This window comes from Megascapheus bottae, chromosome X (assembly GCF_031878675.1).
Source record: "Megascapheus bottae isolate mThoBot1 chromosome X, mThoBot2.hap1, whole genome shotgun sequence".
NCBI classification, from domain to species: domain Eukaryota; kingdom Metazoa; phylum Chordata; class Mammalia; order Rodentia; family Geomyidae; genus Megascapheus; species Megascapheus bottae.
In genome coordinates this window covers 57878259-57900835 of record NC_143547.1, presented here as the reverse complement: position 1 = coordinate 57900835, position 22577 = coordinate 57878259, and positions in this window count along the sequence as shown.

Genomic DNA, 22577 nt, shown 5'->3' with positions numbered 1-22577 from the left:
CCACCACATTGTAATATACTCAGGTTCAATAAAAAACCAAAGAATAGATCCTTAAAGATGTCAGGGAGAAAAAATGAGTTACTTATAAAAGGAAAAACTATATGCATATCTAGAGATTTCTCATTAGAAACTAGGAAATCAAGGAGAATATGTAATGAGGTATGCCAAACCTTAAAGGTAAACAAATACCAACCAAGAAAAGTGTACCTAGCTAAGCTCTCCTTCCCAAGAGAAGGGCAAATAAAAACCTCCATAAGAAGGAAATAATATACCTTTGTCAATGCTGCTTTACAGAAAATAAGGAAAGATATTCTACACATAGAAAACCATCAATAACATGACATTTGAAGAGAAAAGCCCCCTGTAAAGAGAAAGAGATACTTATAGTAAGAATTGATGAGACACAGCCCCTAAGAAGGTGGATAACAGGGCAGGCACTATAAAACAACTCACAATCCTAACTCACAATATTAGTGGACTTAACATGTCAATTTAATGACATATTGGACAATTTGGATCAAAAAGAAAGACCTATCTGCTGTCTTCAAGAGGCATATTTTGTCCACAAAAGTAAACCTTCAGAAAGTGAAAGACTGGCAAAAAAATCTATCAAGCAAATGGCCCAGATAAACAGGCCCTAGTTGTAATCCTAATATCAAATAAAATAGATTTCAAATTAAAATTAGTGAGAAGAGACAAAGAAGGATATTACATACTTCGCAAAAATCTCTCCTGCAGGAGATATCCATGTTGATATATATATATATATATATATATATATATATATATATATACATACCTATCAAGCAAACTCTTACCCTAAAATCACATATAGGTCCAAACACACTGATTTTTGGTAGCATTAATGCACCACTGCCACACTGCATAGGTCAAAAGAGAAACTTCAGAAATAAATGATTGCATAGATCAGTTAGCCTTAACAGACTTCTACAGAATAATTCCCCCAGCAAGATCAGAACCAGTATTAATCCTGGCAGCACATGGAACATTCTCCAAAATAGACCACGTTTTAAGGCACAAGGAACATCTGCACAAATTCATAAATATTTAAGTTATTTACTGCATTTTCTCAGACCACCATGGAATAAAATTAGAACACAACATCAAAAGCCATCATATAAAATCCTGTGACTCATGGAGACTGAGCAAAATATTTTTTAATAACCAATGGGTCATTGAAGAGATCAGAAAGAAAATTCAAACTTTTGTAATAGTTAACAAAAATGAACACACAAACTACCAGTTCCACTGAGAAACAGCAAAAGCCATACTCAGGAAAATTAACAGCTCTGAATTCCTACATCAAGAAATCAGAGGAATTGCAAACCAATAATTTAATGATGCACCTGAAGGTCCTTGAAAAAGAACAATAAGCCAAACTTCAATCCAGTAGATGGAAAAAATGTTAACATCAAATGTGAATTCAATGAAGTAGAGTCCAAAAATGCCATAGAAATAATCAACACAACAAAGAGTTGTTTCTTTGAGAACATTAACAGAATTGACAGACCCTTAGCAAAAGTGCCCAAGAAAAGGGACACAGGTAAATAAAATCAGAGAATAGAATGAATACTTCAGGATAGCAGAAAGAAAGATTCATAACATTATTAGGGAATACATTGTAAAGCTTTATAATAACATATTTAAGAATTTGGAGAATATGAAAGAATTTCTAGCTAATATTGATATACCAAAATAAAACCAAGATTGAAATCAAATAAATAGACCCATAACAAGTAATGAAATAGAAATGCCAAAAAATATGTCTCATCCAAAAAAGCCAAGGAACACCCAAATTTTATAAGGCCTTCAAAGCATAACTCACTCTAATGGTCCTCAAACTCTTCAGTGAAATTTAGAGGAAAGGATCACTACAAAACTCATTATATGACGATAACATAACTCCCATTCCCAATCCAGATAGGAATTCATCAAAGAAAATGTAAACTATCAACCCATTGCTTTGATAAACATTCTTCCACACTTCTCAAATAAAATTCTGGTCAACTTACTTCAACAACTAATCAAAAATCATATACTATGATGAAATTTGATTCATTACAGGGATATAAATTTGGTTCAACATATGCAAGTAAATTATAATTACCACATCAATAAAAGCAAGGACAAGAATCATATGATCATCTTCACATATGCAGAAAAAGCATATGATAAGATTCAATACACCTTTGGGATGAGGGCGGGGAGTTTGGCCTAGTGGTAGAGTGCTTGCCTAGCATGCACGAAGACCCAGTTTCAATTCCTCGGTACCATATACATAAAAAAAAGCAAGAAGTGTTGCTGAGGCTCAAGTGGTAGAGCTCTAACTTTGAGAAAGTCCAAGGACAGTGCTCAGGCCCTGAGTGTAAGTCCCAACTGGCAACCCTCCCCACACACACATACACACACACACACACACACACACACACACACACACACACACACACAAAGATTCAATACACCTTTGGGATGAAAGCTTAGGAGTTAGGACTCCATGGAAAATTCCTCAGTATAATAAAAACTGTATATGGCAGACTTCCATCTAACATTGTACCTATTGGTGAAAAATTAAAACTATTTCCTCTAAAATCAGGAACAAGACACGGATGTCATCTCTCTCCACTCTCTAATATAGTATTGAAATTCAAACCTTAATCAACAAGGTAAGAGTAATGCATGAATGTATTCAAATTGGGAAAGAAGTAAAACTCTCCCTCTTTGCCGGTGACATGATACCATATTTAAGGAATCCCACAGACTCTTTCCTCATGATACTTGAGCTGATCTGAAAATTTGGCAAAGTGGAAAGGTAATAAACTAACCCCCCCTTATTAGTAGCCTTTATGCATGCCAATAATGAAAGAGTGAGGCCGAAATCAGGAAAGCAATTACTTTTGTAAGAGCCTCAAAAAAATACATAGACATTAACCTAACTAAACATGTGAAAGACCTCTATGATAAAAACGTTAAAAACCTAAACAAAATAAATTAAAGCAGATTTAAGGAATTGGACAGGTTCCTGGATTGTAAGTACAAGCAGACTATAAATGGAAATACTGCCAAAAGCTGTCTCCAATTTCAATGCAATATCCATCAAAATCCCAACAATATTCTTTAATGAAATAAAGAAGCAATCTAAAAATTCATATGAAATGAGACCTTGAATAGCAAAACCAATCCTTTGCAGGAAGAATGGTGCTGGGGAAACCAATATCAAACTTCAAACTCTATTATAAATCTGCAGTTATAAAAATATTTTGGGCCAGGCGTGGTGGCTCATGCTTAGAATCCTAGCTGCTCAGGAGCTGAGATCTATGGATTGTGGTTCAAAGCCAGCCCGGGCAATAACAAGTCCTAGAGACTCATCTTCAATTAATCACCAGAAGACTGTAAGTTGAACTGTGGCTCAAGGGGTAGTGTGGTAGCCTTAAGATAAAGAGCTCAGGAACAGTGCCCAGGCCCAGAGTTCAAGTCTCCTAACTGAAAAAAAAAAACAAAACAAAACATTGGTACTGGGGCACCTGAACAGGCCTCAAGACCAATGGAATAGAATTGAAGACCCAAAAATGTACTCATAGACCTGTAGCTACCTAATCTTTGAGAAGCATCCCAAAAACATGAGATGGGAGAAAAAAAGTCTCTTCAACAAATAATAATGTCAAGTATTAGCTACATACATGTGGAAAACTGAATTTGAATTCTTTTTTTTTTGTGGGTCATGGGGCTTGAACTTGGACTGGGTGTTGTCAGTGAGCTCTTAATTCCAAGGCTACGACCCTACCATTGAGCCAAGACCATTCTCGTTTTCTACAAGTTAATTGGAAATCAGAGTCTCAGGTCCTTTTGTGCTCGGGCTGGCTTTGAACCTTGATCCAGATCTCAGCCTCTTGAGTAGATAGGGTTATAGGTGTGAGCCACCATGCCTGGCTCTGAATTTGAATTCATATGTATTATGCTTCACAGACTCAACTCCAAATAGATTAAATGCATGAATGTAATTTCTGATACCCTGAAAATATAACAGGAAGGGTTAGGGGAAATAATGGAGCTCCTTTGCACAAGATGAAACTATCTATATAAAGATCCATAAACACAAAAAAAACAAAGAAAGTCATTATAAATGGGATTTAACTAAACTGGAGAATTTCTGTTTGGCAGAGGATACAGCTAGCAAGATATATAGAGAGCCCACAGACTGGGAGAAGCTCTTTACTAGCCATACAACAGACAAGGTCCTCATATCTGAAATATACTTAGACCACAAAAAATTACCACGCCCCCCAAAATAAACAACCTCTTTAATACATATATTAAAGACTTAGAAACTTCTCTAAAGAAGAAATAAGAATACTAACTAGACAAATGAAGGAATTTTCAACATTTCCAGCCATAAAATAAATACAGATAAGAATTACATTGAGATTCCTACTCACACATGCTGGCAGTGATGTGGACAAAAGGGAATGCATGTTAGTGGGAATGTAAGTTGACTCAACCACTGTGGAAAATAGGATGGATATCCCTCAAAGATTAAATATAGAACTCCCACATGATCAAGCAATCTCACTCCTCACCATTTACCCAAATGATAACAAACAAACCAGCACTAAAGATAACATTCTAGCATTATTTATCATAACTAAGACATGGAACCCATCCAGATACTCCCAAACGATGAATGGATCATGAAAATGGGGTATATATACACACAATGAAACTCTAAGCTTCCATCAGAAAGAATAGCATTGCTCCATTCCTAAGGTAATGGGAAGATTTCGAAATTAGCATATTAATTGAACAAGGCATACCAAAAGACACATATGCTCCTGTTGTACATGCTTTGGTGCCAGGAGCTGGCAAGACATGAACAAAGGTTCCGTGGCCCTTTGGTTTAAGGAAGTGTTATTTTTAGTTTCTGAGCCTGGAGTCTTACACTTTTTAACTAAAGTAGTCTTGATTGAAATAGTATGAAGAAGGATGTACTCTGTCTGCACTTTTCTGGGCAGTGGATCCTAGAACATTATTATGCAAGCATGTGACAAATATACGAAATGTATATAGCTAAGGCTTTTGGTGGAATAAACAGAGTTGTTTTATTAGACATCTCTCTGTCTCCATCGTTGTTTCTTTGCTATTGAATGCCCTGCTCATGCTGCAAGCTGGACCACAGCAGGCTCCATAATCTCCTTCATTTATAATAAGTAGAATATGATAGGATATATTTAGCAGATACTTTACATATAGATATTGCACAAACTCTATACAAAATTATCTAATGAAAATGAACACTAATAAATGGAAAAAGATGTTTATTTCTCTTTTCGTATACAATTTATCATCTTTTTTTCCTATTTTTTTGATTTTGTTTTTAATTGTACTTTGTTGTCTGGGTAATGTACAGAGGGGTTACAGTTACATTCATCAGGTAGTGTGTACATTACTTTTCAAACATTGATATCACTTCTCATGTTTTCTCCACTTTTCCCTCCCTCCACCCCCTCCAAATCTTTCTTTTCCTTCCTTCCTTCCTTCCTTCCTTCCTTCCTTCCTTCCTTGTTCCTTTATTTTATCCCATGATGCATTGTTTTCTATTTTTCTGTCTTTTATCCTGTATATAAGATTATTTGATTAAGGGCAGGAAAGGGAAATCACAGAAATGGTGGAACAAAGGGTAAAATAATGTATAAGTGCTACTAAGGAGACTCAAAGATGGCACCAAACACTAGGGACCCAGCCTAGCTCTCTCCCACAAAAAGAAATAATTGGGAGACAACTATCTTAAATAATCAACAAGTACAAATTTAAGAAGTAACAGAGAAGTACAAAAACTGGAAAATAAACACAAATAAAGCTTATATCCAATGCTCTCAAAGAATCAGAAATATGAGGACCCCTTCCCCACTGCTGGCCACGGAGCTTCCCAGCCACAAAAGCACTGGGCTAGGAAGCCCTGAACTACATCAAGCGGCAGAATCCAGACACAGGAATTCCACTCAGCCTGGCTTGGAAAGCACAGACAGCGGCTGAGACCAGAGGGGAGGTAAATGACCTTCCAACACCACGGAGCAGCTCACATCCAAACCCCTGATGAGTAAGCAGCCCACCGGATCCCCCCAAACCCTTCGGGAGAGCAGAGCTGGTGGCGAGCTACAGAACTTAACCCAGACTCCTCTCAGCATTGCCCAAGAAAGAGTGGCAAGTGTATGGGGAGGGGACAAGGAATTCCGAATCCTGCCCCTTCCCCCAACAGCCCCTCCCCCAGGCCACTGGTTGGAGACTGACAGGTGGGCACTAGGACACAGCACCCCAACAAAAGGTGTGGAGGTGTCCCTGCTCCCACTTGCCCAACAGCCTCCTCCCCCATGCCACTGTAACTGAAGACTAAGGGGGGTTAAGACCCTGAGTTCCAACAGCATGTGGTGGATTGTGTGTGTGTGTGTGTGTGTGTGTGTGTGTGTGTGTGTGTGTGTGTGTGTGTGTGTGTATCTGAGCCAAAACCTATTTCTGGGAGCTTCTGGCAAGCCATCCCCATGTGACCTCACAGTGGAGTCACAGAAAGACTCATAGCCAAAAATGGCCCTGTACTTCCAGCAGAAATCAGGGGTGTGCTCTGCCCTAGTACAGAAAATCAGAAAGAGCAGTGGTAGCAACTCTGAAACACAGCAGGGAACTGGAGGGCAGAGAAGCAAGGGCTGAACTTGAATACTGAAAACCAGAAACGCGTTGCTCTGCCTTACTGCAGAAACTCCTAGAGTGGAAACTCCTAGAGCCCACGTTCTCAGCTGGGCCCCACTCCTGGGAACAGGGCCAGCAAACAAGAGGTTGGGTTAGCTGAGACATAGGTGCACAACTGCACACATCCTTTGGGATCTTGTGGACACATCATCAAAAGCATGCTCAGACCCAGTAAAAAAAATCTATTGGGCTGAGAACGACACATATACAGAGATACCCAGAACCCCAGCCCCAAACAAAGTAAAGACCACCACCGATTGACCGCAGAGAAAACCTACAATTATAGTGAACAAGTCCTGAACTTCCAATGAGGAAATCACAGAGACAAATCACGAAATACATAAATAATAAAAGTCCCACACAAATTCCCAAAAGAAACAAGAGAGATTTGTCACCATCCAAAGAAATGCCACATGAAGAAACTCAAGACCTTTCTCTGTTTAAGGAGATAATTGTGGGTATTACTAAAGAGATTAAAGCAAAACTCCAAAAACAATGCCAGGAATATAAGCAGGAAAGTACCAAGGAGTTCCTCGATTTTAAAAGAGAAGTGGAGACAAAAGTAGACAAAGCTTTTACTTCCTCAGATGGACAGATGAATACCCTCAGAGCAGACATGATAGGCTCAAAATCCACAACGCAAACTAAAATGGAAGTGCTAGGCAACAGATTGAGATGGAGAATAAGATATCAGGAATGGAAGGTAAAACACAAAAGCTGGAACAGAGAGTCATCAGTCTGTAGAAATCAGTCAGAACTCACCAAAAATTCCAAGAATTGGCAGATGTAGACAAGAAATCTAATTGTTGTATAATTGGAATTGATAAAGGGATGGAGTTTCAAACAAATGCAAAGCTTATTGATCCAGATTTTAGCAGAGAACTTCCCTAACCTCAAAAGGGAAAGTCACCCACAATAGAGGCATTCAGAACACCCAATAAGCCATTTCTCAGAAGGAATTCCTTCAGACACATCATAGTAAAAACATTAGACCTGAATACTAAGGAGCTAATCCTATATGCCACAAAAACAAAGAAAGAGCTATACTACAATGGAAAAAATAGAATCATGGCATAACTCTCCAAGCAAGCCCTAAACCTTGGAAAAATATCATCCATGCTATGAAGACCAACAACTGCCAACCCAGACGGATATATCCAGTGAAGCTAGTACTTATACTTGAGGGAGAAACAAGAACATTTCATTACAAAGATAAGCTATATGAATATGTGCACACTAAATCAGCATTACAAAAAATATTAAATATCTAAGAACAAATTGCAGAAGAGCAAGAACCCCCATCAAGAAGGAATGGGCTATAAATCACTAAACACAAAAGGGGAAAAAAGAGAGAGAGAAAGAAACACAAAAGTAAAAATAAATAATGAAAAAGGACCCTAACCACTTCTCCATAATTTTCCTAAATATGAACGGGATGAGCAATCCAATCAAAAGAAACAGAACTGCAGATTGGATTAAGAAAAAAGACTCTTCAATATGCTGTCTCCAAGAGACCCACCTCACTGCCAAAGACAAGAAATAAACTCAAGTGAAGGGATGGAAAAGAATTTTCCACTCCAACACACCGTGCAAAAAAAGCAGGAGTAGCAATCTTCATCTCTGACAAAGTTAACTTCTCAGTAAAATCAGTACATAAAGGCAAAGATGGACACTACATATTAGTAAAGGGTAAAATTCATAACCAGAATATTACAGTTATAAACAATTACTTCCCCAACACGGGAGCACCTAACTTCATCAAACAAACTCTCTTAGAATTATAGAACAAGATAGACTCAACCATGGTCATAGCGAGAGACTTCAATATGCCACTCTCAGCAAATGACAGCTCAATTTGACAAAAGATAAGCAAAGACACCACCGAATTAAATGTCACCATAGCCCAGCTGGGATTAACAGATATACAAAGTCTTCCAGCCAACGGCAAAACTTTATACATTTTTCTCAGCAGCACATGGAACATACTTCAAAATAGATCATATAATACTTCATACAGAAAACTTAAGCAGATACAAGAAAACTGATATAATCCCATGCATTCTATCTGATCACAGTGGAATCAGCCTAGTTCTGAGCAACACAGTAAAAGGTAAAAAACAAACAAACAAACAAAAACATTCAAACACTTGGAAGATGAATAACACACTTCTGAATAACTCCTGGATGACAGAACAAATCAAAGAAAAAATTCAAAACTTTCTTGAATGTAATGACAATCAAGATACATAGCCAACAGACAAGATAAAATAATGACATACGCTGGGAAGTGGATGAATTAGAGCAAATCATGTTATGTGAGATAAGTCAAGACCAAAGGAACAAAAGTCACATGGTAATATGTGGATATTAGATCCAAATGGTACAAACTTGATGACTCAATATTTAGGTACCCAAGGTTTTGGACATGGTCTTGGAGATATAAACATAACTACACAGATATACAAATATATGATGGATTATCAAGACATCTAATAACAACAGATGCTGGCAGGGATGTGGCCTGGGGGGATCACTATTACACTGTTGTTGGGAGTGTAAACTCGTTCAACCACTATGGAAAACAGTATGGTGGTTCCCGAAGACTAAACATAGAGCTCCCCTATGACACAGCAGTTCCACTTCTTGGCATTTACCCAATCATCCTGAAACAAGAGCATACTAAATCCACTAGTACAATGATGTTCATTGCAGCACTATTTACCATAGCACACATATGGAACCAACCCAGATGCTCCTCAGTAGACTGTTGAATCAAGAAGATGTGGTATTTATACACAATGGAATTCTATGCTGCCATCAGAAAGAAGGCCATGGACCCATTTGTAACGAAATGGAAAGACTTAGAAAAAATCATATTAAGTGAAGTAAGGCAGACTCAAAGGAACAGAGGCTCAATGGTTTCCCTCATTTGTAATAATTAGTACAAACCATGGATTCACCTAGTAGCTCAAAACCTAGATACATAGGCCATATAGGAGGAGGCTAAATGAAAGGACCTCCAGGATATGGAGACAAGAGCTTTACCTTGTGAGATTATTGTTCTTAATGTACTATGTTAATTCTCATCTCCTGTGTTGTATATGGTTTTTCTCATGTTGTTACAATATCTTACCGTGTTATCTGCTATATTCTATGTACCAGAAATCAGAAATTGGAAATAGGAAATAGGATTAGGAATAGGAAATAGAGACTTGGAAAGAGAGGGAGAAAAACAAGATGAGAGGAGGGGTAGTGGGAGGGAAATTGGGACATAAACATGAGAAGGGGTATCAATGTGTGTGAAGTAATGCACCTTCTATCTGGAGAATATAACGGTAATCCTTCTATTAATTACATAAAAATATATGATGGGATATATACTCTGTAAACATAATATTATATAGATTGATATGTAACTGTGACATACAAACCCTCAGCCTAATTTTAAATATGTTCTAAATCTATGTGCCAGTGATTGTATATAGAGAATCTTTTCTTGAATACTTGTTTGTAAAACATTCAATTTGAAATATGATGTAAAAATGTTATTAAAATCTTAAAAAAATTTCTACTAAAGATATTGAGAATTAACTGTACAACTTGGGTGGGGAGGGAAATTTAGGGGAAATGGAGAAAATGAGGGAATGGTTAATTTTCTTCAAAAAGAAATTTATTCATTACCATATGTATTTTACCATAGCCCATCTGTAGCCATTTAAACATTAATGTTCACTTCAGTTATGCTAAGCTACTTACACGATCTTGTTATATGTTTTAATTTATGCATAAAATATATTCTACTTTATATACTTGTGAATAATTTATATAATAGACTGGATAATTATTTCATAAAATATCAATGAAATAAAACCATGTTATATAATTTATAATTTATGTATTTTAAGTATTGTAATTTATACATAAGTTATACAATTTACATGTGAGCTATATTACTTTGTATAAACTATGATTATGATTTATGTACAAAAGTTATATATACAAAATTATATTTCATATTGATATATGAGAGTATACTCTTCAGGGATTTTCAGGAGCATTTATTATAGTAATGTGGTTATAAATACATTTTTAATATTTTATATAAATATATATATATTTTTTTTGCCAATCATGAGTGTTGAACTCAGCACCTGAGTACTGTCGTTGGACTTTTCTCAAGGCTAGAGCTCTACCACTTGAGCCACAGCACCACTTTCAGTTTTTTTCTATGTATGTGGTACCAAGGATTTGAACCCAGGTCTTCGTGCATGTTAGGCAAACACTCTACCACTAGGCCAAATTCCTCACCCCTAAGATTATATTTTAATTAAGAGATTTTTCTAGGATCCTTATAGACATGAATTTAGGTGCAATACCCAATTCTTAGCTTTGTTGTTGTTTTCAAAATTTTATAAAATAAGTACCATGGATATGAAATGAAATATTTCTACATTGCTTTACTTCTACACCCAGCAATTTCATTTAGGATTTGGCTCTTATTTTCTTCAAAACAAATGTAGTTCACATCCCTTATATATGAGTCATATGGAAATAAAAGTTGTATTTGATAGTGTGTCAGAACTGTTGTGTTTAATTACATTCTGGAAGGCTGAGATTCTACTAGAGAGAATAGAAAAACATTGCTTGATAGGAACAATAGGAAAATATACTTCTAGTTTATTTTACAAAAGTAAGCTCCATGAATTGATGTAGCTGTATAGAGTGGGAGATATATTCAAACAGGTAAGTTCAGGTTTAGCAAGGAAAAATAGTAAATTTCAACTTTACATGTAATAGAAAAAACCCCCACACATTACAGCAAAAATACAATATGAAAAACATAGATTGACAGAACACTAAAAAACAGCTCTTCCTTCACATGCTAATGGAATTTAGAATATTTATGCAATGTTGGTTAGGTGGAATACTTGAATTTAAGGCATATGTCTTCAAACAGTAACATTAAGAGAAGGAACAGAACTGTAACATTACTATAGATACTGTAGTAGCCTGTATTTGGGGAAAACATGGTTATATTTGGAACTAAAGATCTTATCATACTTCACTAAGGAGACAGTAATATACTTGTTTTAAGCTTATGAATATTAATGGTCAAATATATTTATGATACTTGAGTACTATTAATTCAGTAAACTCTACTTATGTTTACACACACAAAATAAAATATATAAACAAAGTTTTAACTGCCAGATTACAAAAAATTATTACTCTAGTTTGGCTTCTACACTAATTAGCTGTTCACAATTACTCATGCCACTGAAGATTTGTGTCTTCAGTTTTCCAACTATAAAATTAAGGACCATTTTTAGATCAACTTCCTTTACAAACCTGTAAGACTTGTTAGTGAATAATTACACATAAATAGTTAAACAAAATAAACCTGAGGTTCATTTCCCTTTTAATTCTCAAAAAAGATTTCCTCCTTGAAGTTGTTTGTTACCACTTTATAAGATTTTAATTTGCAAAGCAAATTTTATGGGAGTGAAGTATCCCTCTTAACATGTTTTTGCTGAATATAACGTGATGTTGTAAAGTGCTGCGTTGATTTGTCATTTCAGTGCTCACCAAGGATTTATTCTATGTAAGATATAAAATGAGTATTCTCAAATAATTTCCATATGGAAATAATTCTGTGTTAAAATGATATCTTTTCACATTAAGACTTATAGACAGAGGCTGGGAGCATAGCCTAGTGGTAGAGTGCTTGCCTAGCATTCACGATGCCCTGGGTTCGATTCCTTGGGAACACAAACTCAGAGAAAGCCAGAAGTGGTGCTGTGGCTCAAGTGGCAGGATGCTAGCCTTGAGCAAAAAGTGTCCAAGGACAGCGCCCAGGCTTGGAGTTCAAGCCCAGGACGGGCAAAAAAAAATATAGACAAATAGAGACAGAAAGATATATATGTCTTAGATAAATGTGAACTTTAAAGTTTGAACTCAGGGATAGGGTCTGTTTCTGAGGAGTTTATTTTGGTCAAACACTTGAACTACAACCCAATTCCTGCTTCCTTGTGGTTTATTGGAATGAATTTCCTTTGTATTACGGCCTAGGTTGGCTGCAAAATGCAATACTCTGATGTTAGCCTCCTAATAGCAAGAATTACAGGCTTTCTCTTCTTTTTTATTTTTCACTTTCCTGCTCTTCCTGTTCCTTTTCTCCTCCCTCCTTCCCTCCCTCCCTCCCTCCCTTCCTTCCTTCCTTCCCTCTCTCTCTTCTTTCCCTCCTTCCTTACTTCCTTCATGTATAAGAGATGACTGACTAGAGAAGAAAATAGATATGCTTGCTGGTGAGCCTTCTATGACATTGTAAATGGCTTCTTACTATTACAATGTTTATACTTTCAGTACTGAAGCCATGGAATCCTAGAATACACTACTTACTACCTTGAAAATGTCATATTTGTCATATCATCTTTCATATTAAGGACAGTTCATGTATAATCACAAAAATTAATAAAACCTATTAATTCAACTTTTGTGAAGCCTTTCTTCTATGATTAAAAATGCTTTCCATTTTTTAAAAATCATGTGTTTCTATTTACCATAGCAAAGATATGGAACCAACCCAGATGTCCCTCAGTTGATGAGGGGATCAACAAGATGTGGTATTTGTACACAATGGAATTCTATGCTGCTGTTAGAAAGAATGACATTGCCCCATTTGTTAGGAAATGAAAAGACTTAGAAAAAATCATATTAAGTGAAGTAAGCCAGACTCAAAGAAAGATAGGCTCAATGGTTTCCCTCATTTGCCTTAATCAGTAGAAACCTTGGTCTCTCCTAGGGAAGATTTGCAATAGAGCAAAACCTAGATACCTAAGGCCATATAGTATGACGGTAAATGAATGGACCTCTAGGATATAGAATCAAAAGCCATATAATGAGTGATTGTTGTCCTTAATGTACTATGTTATCTCTCATCTCTTTTGCTATCCCTTGATTATCTCATATTGTTACAGTATTTTACCTTCTTATCTGATATATTGGATATATTTGTATTTGGTTATTTGAAATTGGATAGGGAAGGGAGGAAAACCAAGATGGGTGGGGGGGGGGGTGGGGGGGGAGGATAATGGGTACCAAGACATGTGAAAGGGTATCAATGTATGTGAATTAATGCACCTTCTATCTGGCAAATATCATGTAACCCTTTTATTAATTACAATAAAAATATTAAAAAAAGAAATAATTTATTAATATATACTGAAGCCAAAAGTTTCTACTGAGACATACAACAGCAATGGTGATGTTAAGTTAATATTTAAATGAGCTTTATGAATTTGAATTTAATTTTATGTGGAAATTGGTTTCATATACAAGAGTACCAAGCTTAAGGAAACTTTCCTTTATATAAAAATTACTTTAAAGAAAGATAATCAGTCATACTACAGCCAAGGGAATAAACAGACAACACAAGCACTCAGTAAATGTTTAAATTTAATTTTAAATATACATCACTGCAAACATTTATAAAACTAACTTTTGTACTTACAAAGGCAGAAATGAATCAGATTTTCAAATACATATGTATAAAATTACACCAACAAAAATAAGTTTTCCAGTACTTTCAAATATTTTAATAAATATAGCACGTTAATATTTATAAGTTTATTCAATTACTTGTGCCTATTTTAACATATGCATTTCAAAGCCATTTATTATTTTCTTACATACATGCATGTTTCCTTTTACTGTATAGTTCCGTGAGTTTTCATTAATATGTATACATTGTTACTCATTGATATATACATGAAGTTTTACAACTCTAAATTCTTCCTTTCAGCTTTTTTTTCTGTTACTTGTTACTTTAAACACAAGACTCATTTCAAAAACTGTGTAATATATTGAATTGTATATTTCAACAAAGTAAAGATTTAGGTAAGTTTAAGTTAATAATCTTTATTTTTAGCTCCATAATTCATTTAACAGATATAAGAGCTTTCAAAGCTAACTGTCAAAACTCTTAGGATACTTACTGTTAATTGTTTACTTTTTAAAATTATGTTCTCACAACCATATGAAGGTTTCTACTTTGACATTTTATGTATCTAATGCATTTTGATTTTCCCCACCCCCTTACTTATTCTTCTATCTAACACAGTTTCCCATTTCCCTTTTTAAATACATATATTGTGTTTTACAACTGAATTTGCTCAAATTTCCACTTTGCATTTATCTCCCCTCCTACTGTTAGCCACATTCCCTAGACAAAACATACTTTAGCTTCCTAATATACTTTCTGTTATATTACCTATTAATTATTCAAAAGGATTATACCATGAGATCCTCTCCTGCATAAATCATACTATAGTCACTTTGAGATATATACATATATATTGTGTATATACATATACTTATAGAATGTATACACATATAATACTCTGTGTTTACAAATAATATTTCAGGTATACTATTCATGTATGAGAGAAAGTATTTACCCTTTGTCTTTCTGAACCTAACTTAATTTACTCAATATGATTCTCTGCAGATCCATTCTTTTCCATATAAATGTCAAAATTTAGTTTTTCATGGATAAATAAAATTCTATTTTATATACACATACATATATACTGTATACATATAAACATGGATATATATACATATATGGACAGATCAGGATAGATGAGGACAAATCAGGATATCCAGATCTGTTGAGTAGCTCTACAAGGCCTCAGATTAAATTCCTACTTACATAGCTATTACATTTTCACACCTGAAGCAAAAGAGAACTTCAGATTTGATTTTCATTTTTAAATAGACAGTATAATATCTAGGCTAAATGTAGTTTATCAAAACAAATAATAATTGATCATCAAGATGGCAAATAATGACATATTGGTCATATTGATGAGAATTTTTAGTGCTAGCCAAAAGATCAGGATAGGATACATTTTAGTATTAAACCAATATTTTAGTATTAAAAATTTTTTGATTGCTATGTCTAAGACAATTTCTCAAAGAATAATATCTTCAATTTTGAAGGCAGTAGCTATATCTTAATATTTATTTTTGCATCCTTAACAGCCAGCAGTGTAAGTTTTGACTGTTGGATCCAATAAGGACTTATAGTAAAAATTTAAATGAAGTCAAAACTCTTTAGCCTATAAATATATCTTAAAAGGATCATGTATATTTGCTTATTAATACATTTCTAATTTCTTTATATAAGTTTCTATAACTAGGTAAATAGATCTAATAGATCTAAAGCATTTCAAAGCATTCCATTCTCAAATTTCATTTAAGAAAAGCTGCATTTTGGGCCTGTGAACTCTGGAAATCAAATTTGTGGTTGCTAATGTTGCTATGGTATACTAAGTTCAAATACTATTACTTAAAGCTTATTAGGCTATGCCAAGAGTTTGGCCTAGTGGCAGAGTGCTTGCTTGGCATGCACAAAGACCTGGGTTTGATTCCTTGGTACCACATACATAGAAAAAAAGCTGGAAGTGGGGCCGGTGCTCAAGTGGTAGAGCTCTAGCCTTAACAAAGTCCAAGGACAGTGCTCAGGCCCTGACCTCAAGCCCAGGCCTGGCAAAAAAGAAAAATCTTCTTAGTCTGGTGTTTCATCCTGTAGCTTTTTAAAGAACCATCATTATGCGACAAATAAGAAAATATTAGAAAGGTCAGAGACAAATTTTAGTGTGGGTAGGGTTAATGAGATTTTACAGTAGAAGAATGTGGACAGCCAGAAGCAGCATTTAAATGCCAAAAGTAGGGTTAAATTTATTGGGCTTAGCTTCATATTTTTAGTCTTCAGATTACTGGGAGTAAGAGTGGTAATCTTAGAAAATCCCAGGGATATATTTGATGTCATGATATGAGGAATTGGTAGTAAAATGGTAATAAAGTAGAACCAATCAGACTACATATCTGGCTATAGACCCTAATCTCAAGGCCTTAGGCTCTCTTAGCTTGTTCATTCATGCTTGGTACTATCACACTTGGGCTGTGCCTGAATGCCTGACATATAAATTGAAAGAGTTTTCATTTTCTGTGTATGTAACCTATTTTATGTTTCCTTTCCCTTTTTTATTCCCTCCTCCATTTTTTTTCTTCTTTGGTCATGGGGCTTGAACTCTAGGCCTGGGAGCTGTTCCTGACCTCTTTAGCTCAACACTAGCATTCCTCTACTTGAGCCACAGTGCCATTGCTGGTTTTCTGGTGATTAGATGAAGAGTATCATGGACTTTCATGCCCTGGCTGGCTTTGAATCGCAATCCTTAGATCTCAGGTAGGATTACAGGCATAACCTGCCAGAACCTCTCCTTACTTAATTGTACACAACCAAAAATAAACGTTTTGACCAAGCATTAGTGGTACAGTGGTGAGCATAGCTGTCTTGCAAAAGTAAACTTTTCAGACTGGGAGCATGGCCTGTATTAGAGTGCTTGCCTTGCATGCATGAAGCCCTAGGTTATATTCCTGGGTGCCACATACACAGAAAAAAAATAAGAGTCATAAATGGTGTTGTGGCTCACAGGATAGAGCTCTAGTTTTGAGAAATCCCAAGGACAGTTCCCAGGCCCTGAGTTCAAGCCCCAGGAATGGCAAAAGAAGAAAAATAAATGAATAAACAAACAAACTTTTCATGAATGTGGGTTGCTGGTATCTCATGCCTATAATGAAAACTAAAATGAGATTGAGATCTGAGGATTGTGTGCTCAGTGTCAGCTGGGGCATTAAAGTCTGCGAGATTCTTATGTCCTATTAATCACCAAAAAGCAGAAGTAGAGCTGAGGGTTAAAATAATAGAATACTAGCACTGAGCAAAAAAGTTAGAGATAATGCCTAGGCACTTCCCCAGGACTGGCAAAAAATAATTTCATTAGTGAGGGTCCATTTTATAATAGATATACTTTAATAATTTATTCTGACACAATTTAGCTTTATAAATCTCAAACTCGTTGGGAGTTTGGCCTAGTGGTAGAGTACTCACCTAGCATATACAAAGACCTGGGTTCAATTCCTGAGTACTACATACATAGAAAAAGCCAGAACTGGTGCTGTGGTTCAAGTGATAGAGCTCTAACCTTGAGAAATCCCAAGAACAGGGCTCAGGCCCTGAATAAAAGCCTGAGGACTGGCAGAAACAATCCCTAATGCACCTTATCTGTGGCAAATTTCACTACTAGAAATTAATCAAGAAAATTTACATGGCTATTTCATGTCAGTTCACAATTTCATTTCCATTTCCAACTGCCAAGTAACTGGCAACAGTTCATTGAAAAATGAAAGCTGCATACTATGTATAAATCTAGATCATGGCTCATTTCAGTCAATGTGTATAACTAAAATGCATCTTATTATTTGTATTGCTGTAGTAAATTAATCATAGTGACTAAACATATTTTATTATGCTCACAATCAGGCATTTTTCCTACAAATGAATCATAAGAGGATAGTTTAATATAAAACCTCCAATGAAAAGTGATTGGAAAATGTATATTTAAGTATTTAGCATCTTGGGCACATAAAAATATAAGGTCAGGGAAGTTGATGTTCTACTTAGGTTTCCCCATATATTGTTATTTGATTATGGTAACATACAAAAATTATGACAAGTCTAGTTTCGCAGGTCTTAACTTTATGATTTGAAAAATTGGGCAGTAATCAGACAAATATAATTCACAATGCTCATCCTCACTATATGCACATAATTTATTTATGCATAGAAAATGGCAGAGAAAATCAAAGAGTAGTGCAAAGACAGCTGGATATTTTACAGCTTATCATTTGTCTTATTTGAACAAGATTTAAAGAGTTGGCTGTTTTGATTGACTGAAGCTCCCATCTGGTGTGATTGGCTGAGATTCCAGCTATGTATTGCAAAGGCAAAATATTAGCTAACTTTTTGTTTTATTTCTATATTTTCATGGCTATTTGATTTATTCCTAATACTTTAAATCCTTTGAATCAACCCACCTGTGACATGGTTTTATATAAAATACATTGCAAAATATTTGATAAAACTCAGAATAAAAAAACTCAGCAATTTTTAGTCCTAATCCTTTACCACCATCACCATTACCATAGCTATTTTCACACTTGTTCTTAGACTGAATACAGTCTCACATTTTAAAACTCCAGTTCTGAATCCCATTTTATGTTACCTTTGGACTACTAAATATACCTCATACTAAACCATTCCTGCATATTTTAGCAGGAGTGCTAATTTTATTGCTTTAGTCCCTAATAATACCACTGATTCACACTTCAGTGTATACCTGTAGACTTTCTAATTGTAAAGATGTAAGATAAAATGAATTTTACACAAAATGTAAGGAATATTGAAATTTTAAAATCCAGTCAAAGATTATTCATATTATGTAACCATTAAATCTTAGTTTAAAAATTGTATGACTTAGTATATTAATATAATAATAAACTGACCTAAATAATATAGAATTAGTAGTTGAATATTTATTTTGACCATTCCTAATAATAGAGATAGAGTTCATCTTTAAATTCTTACTGCTGAATAATTGTCATGGAAAAAAATCTTTCATGTACAGAGCAGTAAAATTTTTTCTTCATAAAAGACATTGATTTTGACCTCTAAATACACACACACACACACACACACACACACACACACACACACACACATATATGTACATACATATATATATATAGGGAGATATATACTATCATATCTTTCCTGTACTATTAAAAGATACTATAATATCTATGCCATGTCAAGATCCCAATAGTTCTATGCTGCTGTATAAAATAAAGCATAATATATTTAAAGCTTTGAACTTAAAAAGTATGTTCATTTAAAGATATTTTATATACTTCTCCAGTTTATTAATGAAAACTCCAAGCAGGTGAGAGCAAAGAAAGAAATCCTGTAAATTATATGTTAAATTATTCTCTGTAGTTTTGAAGTGATACATTATTAATTTATGTAATCAGTTACCTCTCTAGGTAGTTGAACCACATTTTCTTATATAGTTTATGTGCCTGCCAATTGACCTCCCCTGCAAAAAAAAAACCTATTCTAAGTTCGCAAACATGATAATGATCAGAGAATTAGTAGATACTCAGTCAACTTCATGTTACATAGTATGTGTAATGGAAGTACTTGAAAAAGAAGAAAGAGATAACAGAAATATATTTATGAATATAATCAATGAAAAAGAAACCGATTATTTGAAACACAAGTTAGAAAGAGGCAAGGAAGAAAAGTGGAAGGTTCATGGAAGATAGCATTCTGTGCCTTTTAAGATCAAAAGGAGGTACAAGGATTAAGTTGAACAAAACAATTTAGATGAAAACACCAAACAAATTACTAATAAAAAAAGAAGACTCTAGTGGAAATAAAATAATGAATGTTAATTCTCTAAAATGGGGAATAAACAATAGCATCTTACAGAAAGTCCCACACATAAAGGGAGCTGCAGCAATGCTGTGAGCTGCAACCAGAGCAACAATACTTATGTCTCAAGTGCTTTGTGGGATTTTTCCTTCTTTGTTTTTTTTAACTTCCTGTTTTATATCCCAGTTGGTTTCATCCACTGCATACACTGAATATAACAACTCAACTGTACATAAATCTGCAAATCTGCGGCCGGTAGTTTGGCCTAGTGGTAGAATGCTTGCCTAGCATGCATGAAGACCTGGGATCTATTCTTCAGTACCACATACATAGCAAAAAGCCGGAAGTGGTGCTGAGGCTCAAGTGGTAGAGTGCCAGACTTGAGAAAGTCCAAGGACAGTGCTCAAGCCCTGAGCCCAAGCCCAGGACTGGCAAAAAAAACAAAAACAAAAACAAAAACAAAAAAAAACCCTGCAAATCTCCTTTTGCAGAAAAGACATTAGGTCTTCTACGCAGTATGAAACCCTATGTAGCCATTTCCCACTTAATAGTTGGAGATAGATTGCCACAACCAACCATCATATGAAACCAAGTTAAAATCAAGACCAGTGAAATAGAGAATAATTTATCGATTAGACTTCAGTTAACTACAAAAGCTTTCAAATGTGTAAAACACAACTTAGAAATTCAACAAAAATGCAAGAACAGGAAAATACAATGACTTCAGTAAACAAATGTAAAACAAAAGATTTGAATGACAGCAAAGTACAAGAAGCACTATGTACTTAACTAAAAGGACTGTTGATAAAACTGTTCTGTGTTATGTAATGTGACCACCATTATCTGTTGTTATTAGTTTTACTGATAATGGTCATTCTAGCTGGTGTAGGGTGGAATCTCAATGTTATTTTTATTTTCATTTCTTTCAAGTTCATATATATTGAGCATTTCTTCATGTGTCTAATAGTCATTCTTATTTCTTCTTTGGAGCAGTCTCTCTCTACATCCCTAGCTAACTTGCTAATGGGGTGGTTGCTTCCTCGAGAGTTTGGTTTTGGGGGTTACTTTTTTGAATTCTAAGCATATTTTACATATGAAGCACTTGTCTGTTGTTTATCTGTTGAAGATCTCTCAGTCAGCTGGCTTTATATTTATCTTGCTAGCTATTTCTTTTACCAGGCAGAAACTCTGCAGTTAATGCAGTTCCATTTGTTTAATATTTCTTTGATTTGTTGTGTTTATGGGTCTTCATTAAGAATGTTTATACCTGGGGCAAGGAGTCCTAGTGTTTCTCCTGTTCCTTTCTGTAGTGCTTTCAGGATATCTGCTCTTATATCAAGTTCTTTGATCCATTTGCACTTGATTCTGGTGCAGAGTGATGTATAAGGGTCTAATGTTAGTTTTCCACAAATATTTAAGCAAGTGTGATATCACAATCTCTTGAAGAGGTTGTCTTTCTTTTATCCAATTATTTTGGATCGCTTATTGAAGATTCAGTGGCTATAGGTCTGTGAGTTTATTTCTGAGTCATCAGTTCTATTCCATTGGTCCTCTGGCTTGTTGTACCAGTACCAAGCTGTTTCTATTAATATAGTTCTGTAATAGAGTTTGACGTTTGGCATTGAGTTTTTTTTTGAAGATTCCTGAATAGGAAAAATTAATCGATAATCTAAAAAATTTTCAATTCTTTTTTTTACTGTTTAAGGAATTTTATTAAAGCAAGTATTTTATAATCCACATTATGTTTCCTTGCACAGTTATCAATTCTATTACTTAGATCTAACATACTGAGCTATTCTTTCCCTTATTATTGTTTTACAGTTGTGCACACAAGTGAGTATGAATAATGAACTCACACACACATATATACATATATATACAAACCAAATTTATCAAATAGATAATACATGTTTTAACAAATAGGTTCGTTTTAAGACATAATATTTGTATACTCTATGAGAATTAACATGTATTAAACAATAATATTAGCCCATCTCTGCCTACATGATAATCACGTTAAACAATAGATCTTTACATTTAGTTTTTGTTTATGGACCACATTCTAACACTACTAAAATATGAAAGATGTGATTATGGTTCAAAAATATTTTTAAAATTCCATATGGCATAGTATCAAGAAAACCTGTATTACCTAAATAAATTATTACATGAAAATAAGTATACAATTTCAAACTCCCTTTCCTTTCATATTTTGATATTAATAATTAAGCATTCAACTAAAATATGTCCTTTTGTATTTAAGCTATCAAATATATTTGTTAGAGAAACGTCCTTCAATGAAGTAATACCATCCTATAGTGCCATAATTAACCGAGTAAAATACTTACCTCTAAAATCCCAGTTAAAAAATTTAAGGTTGTGAGGCTAGAAGTTTGGCCTAGTGGTAGAGTGCTTGCATAGCATGAACAAAGACCCAGTTCGATTCCTCGGTACCACATACATAGAAAAAAAAAGCCAGAAGTGG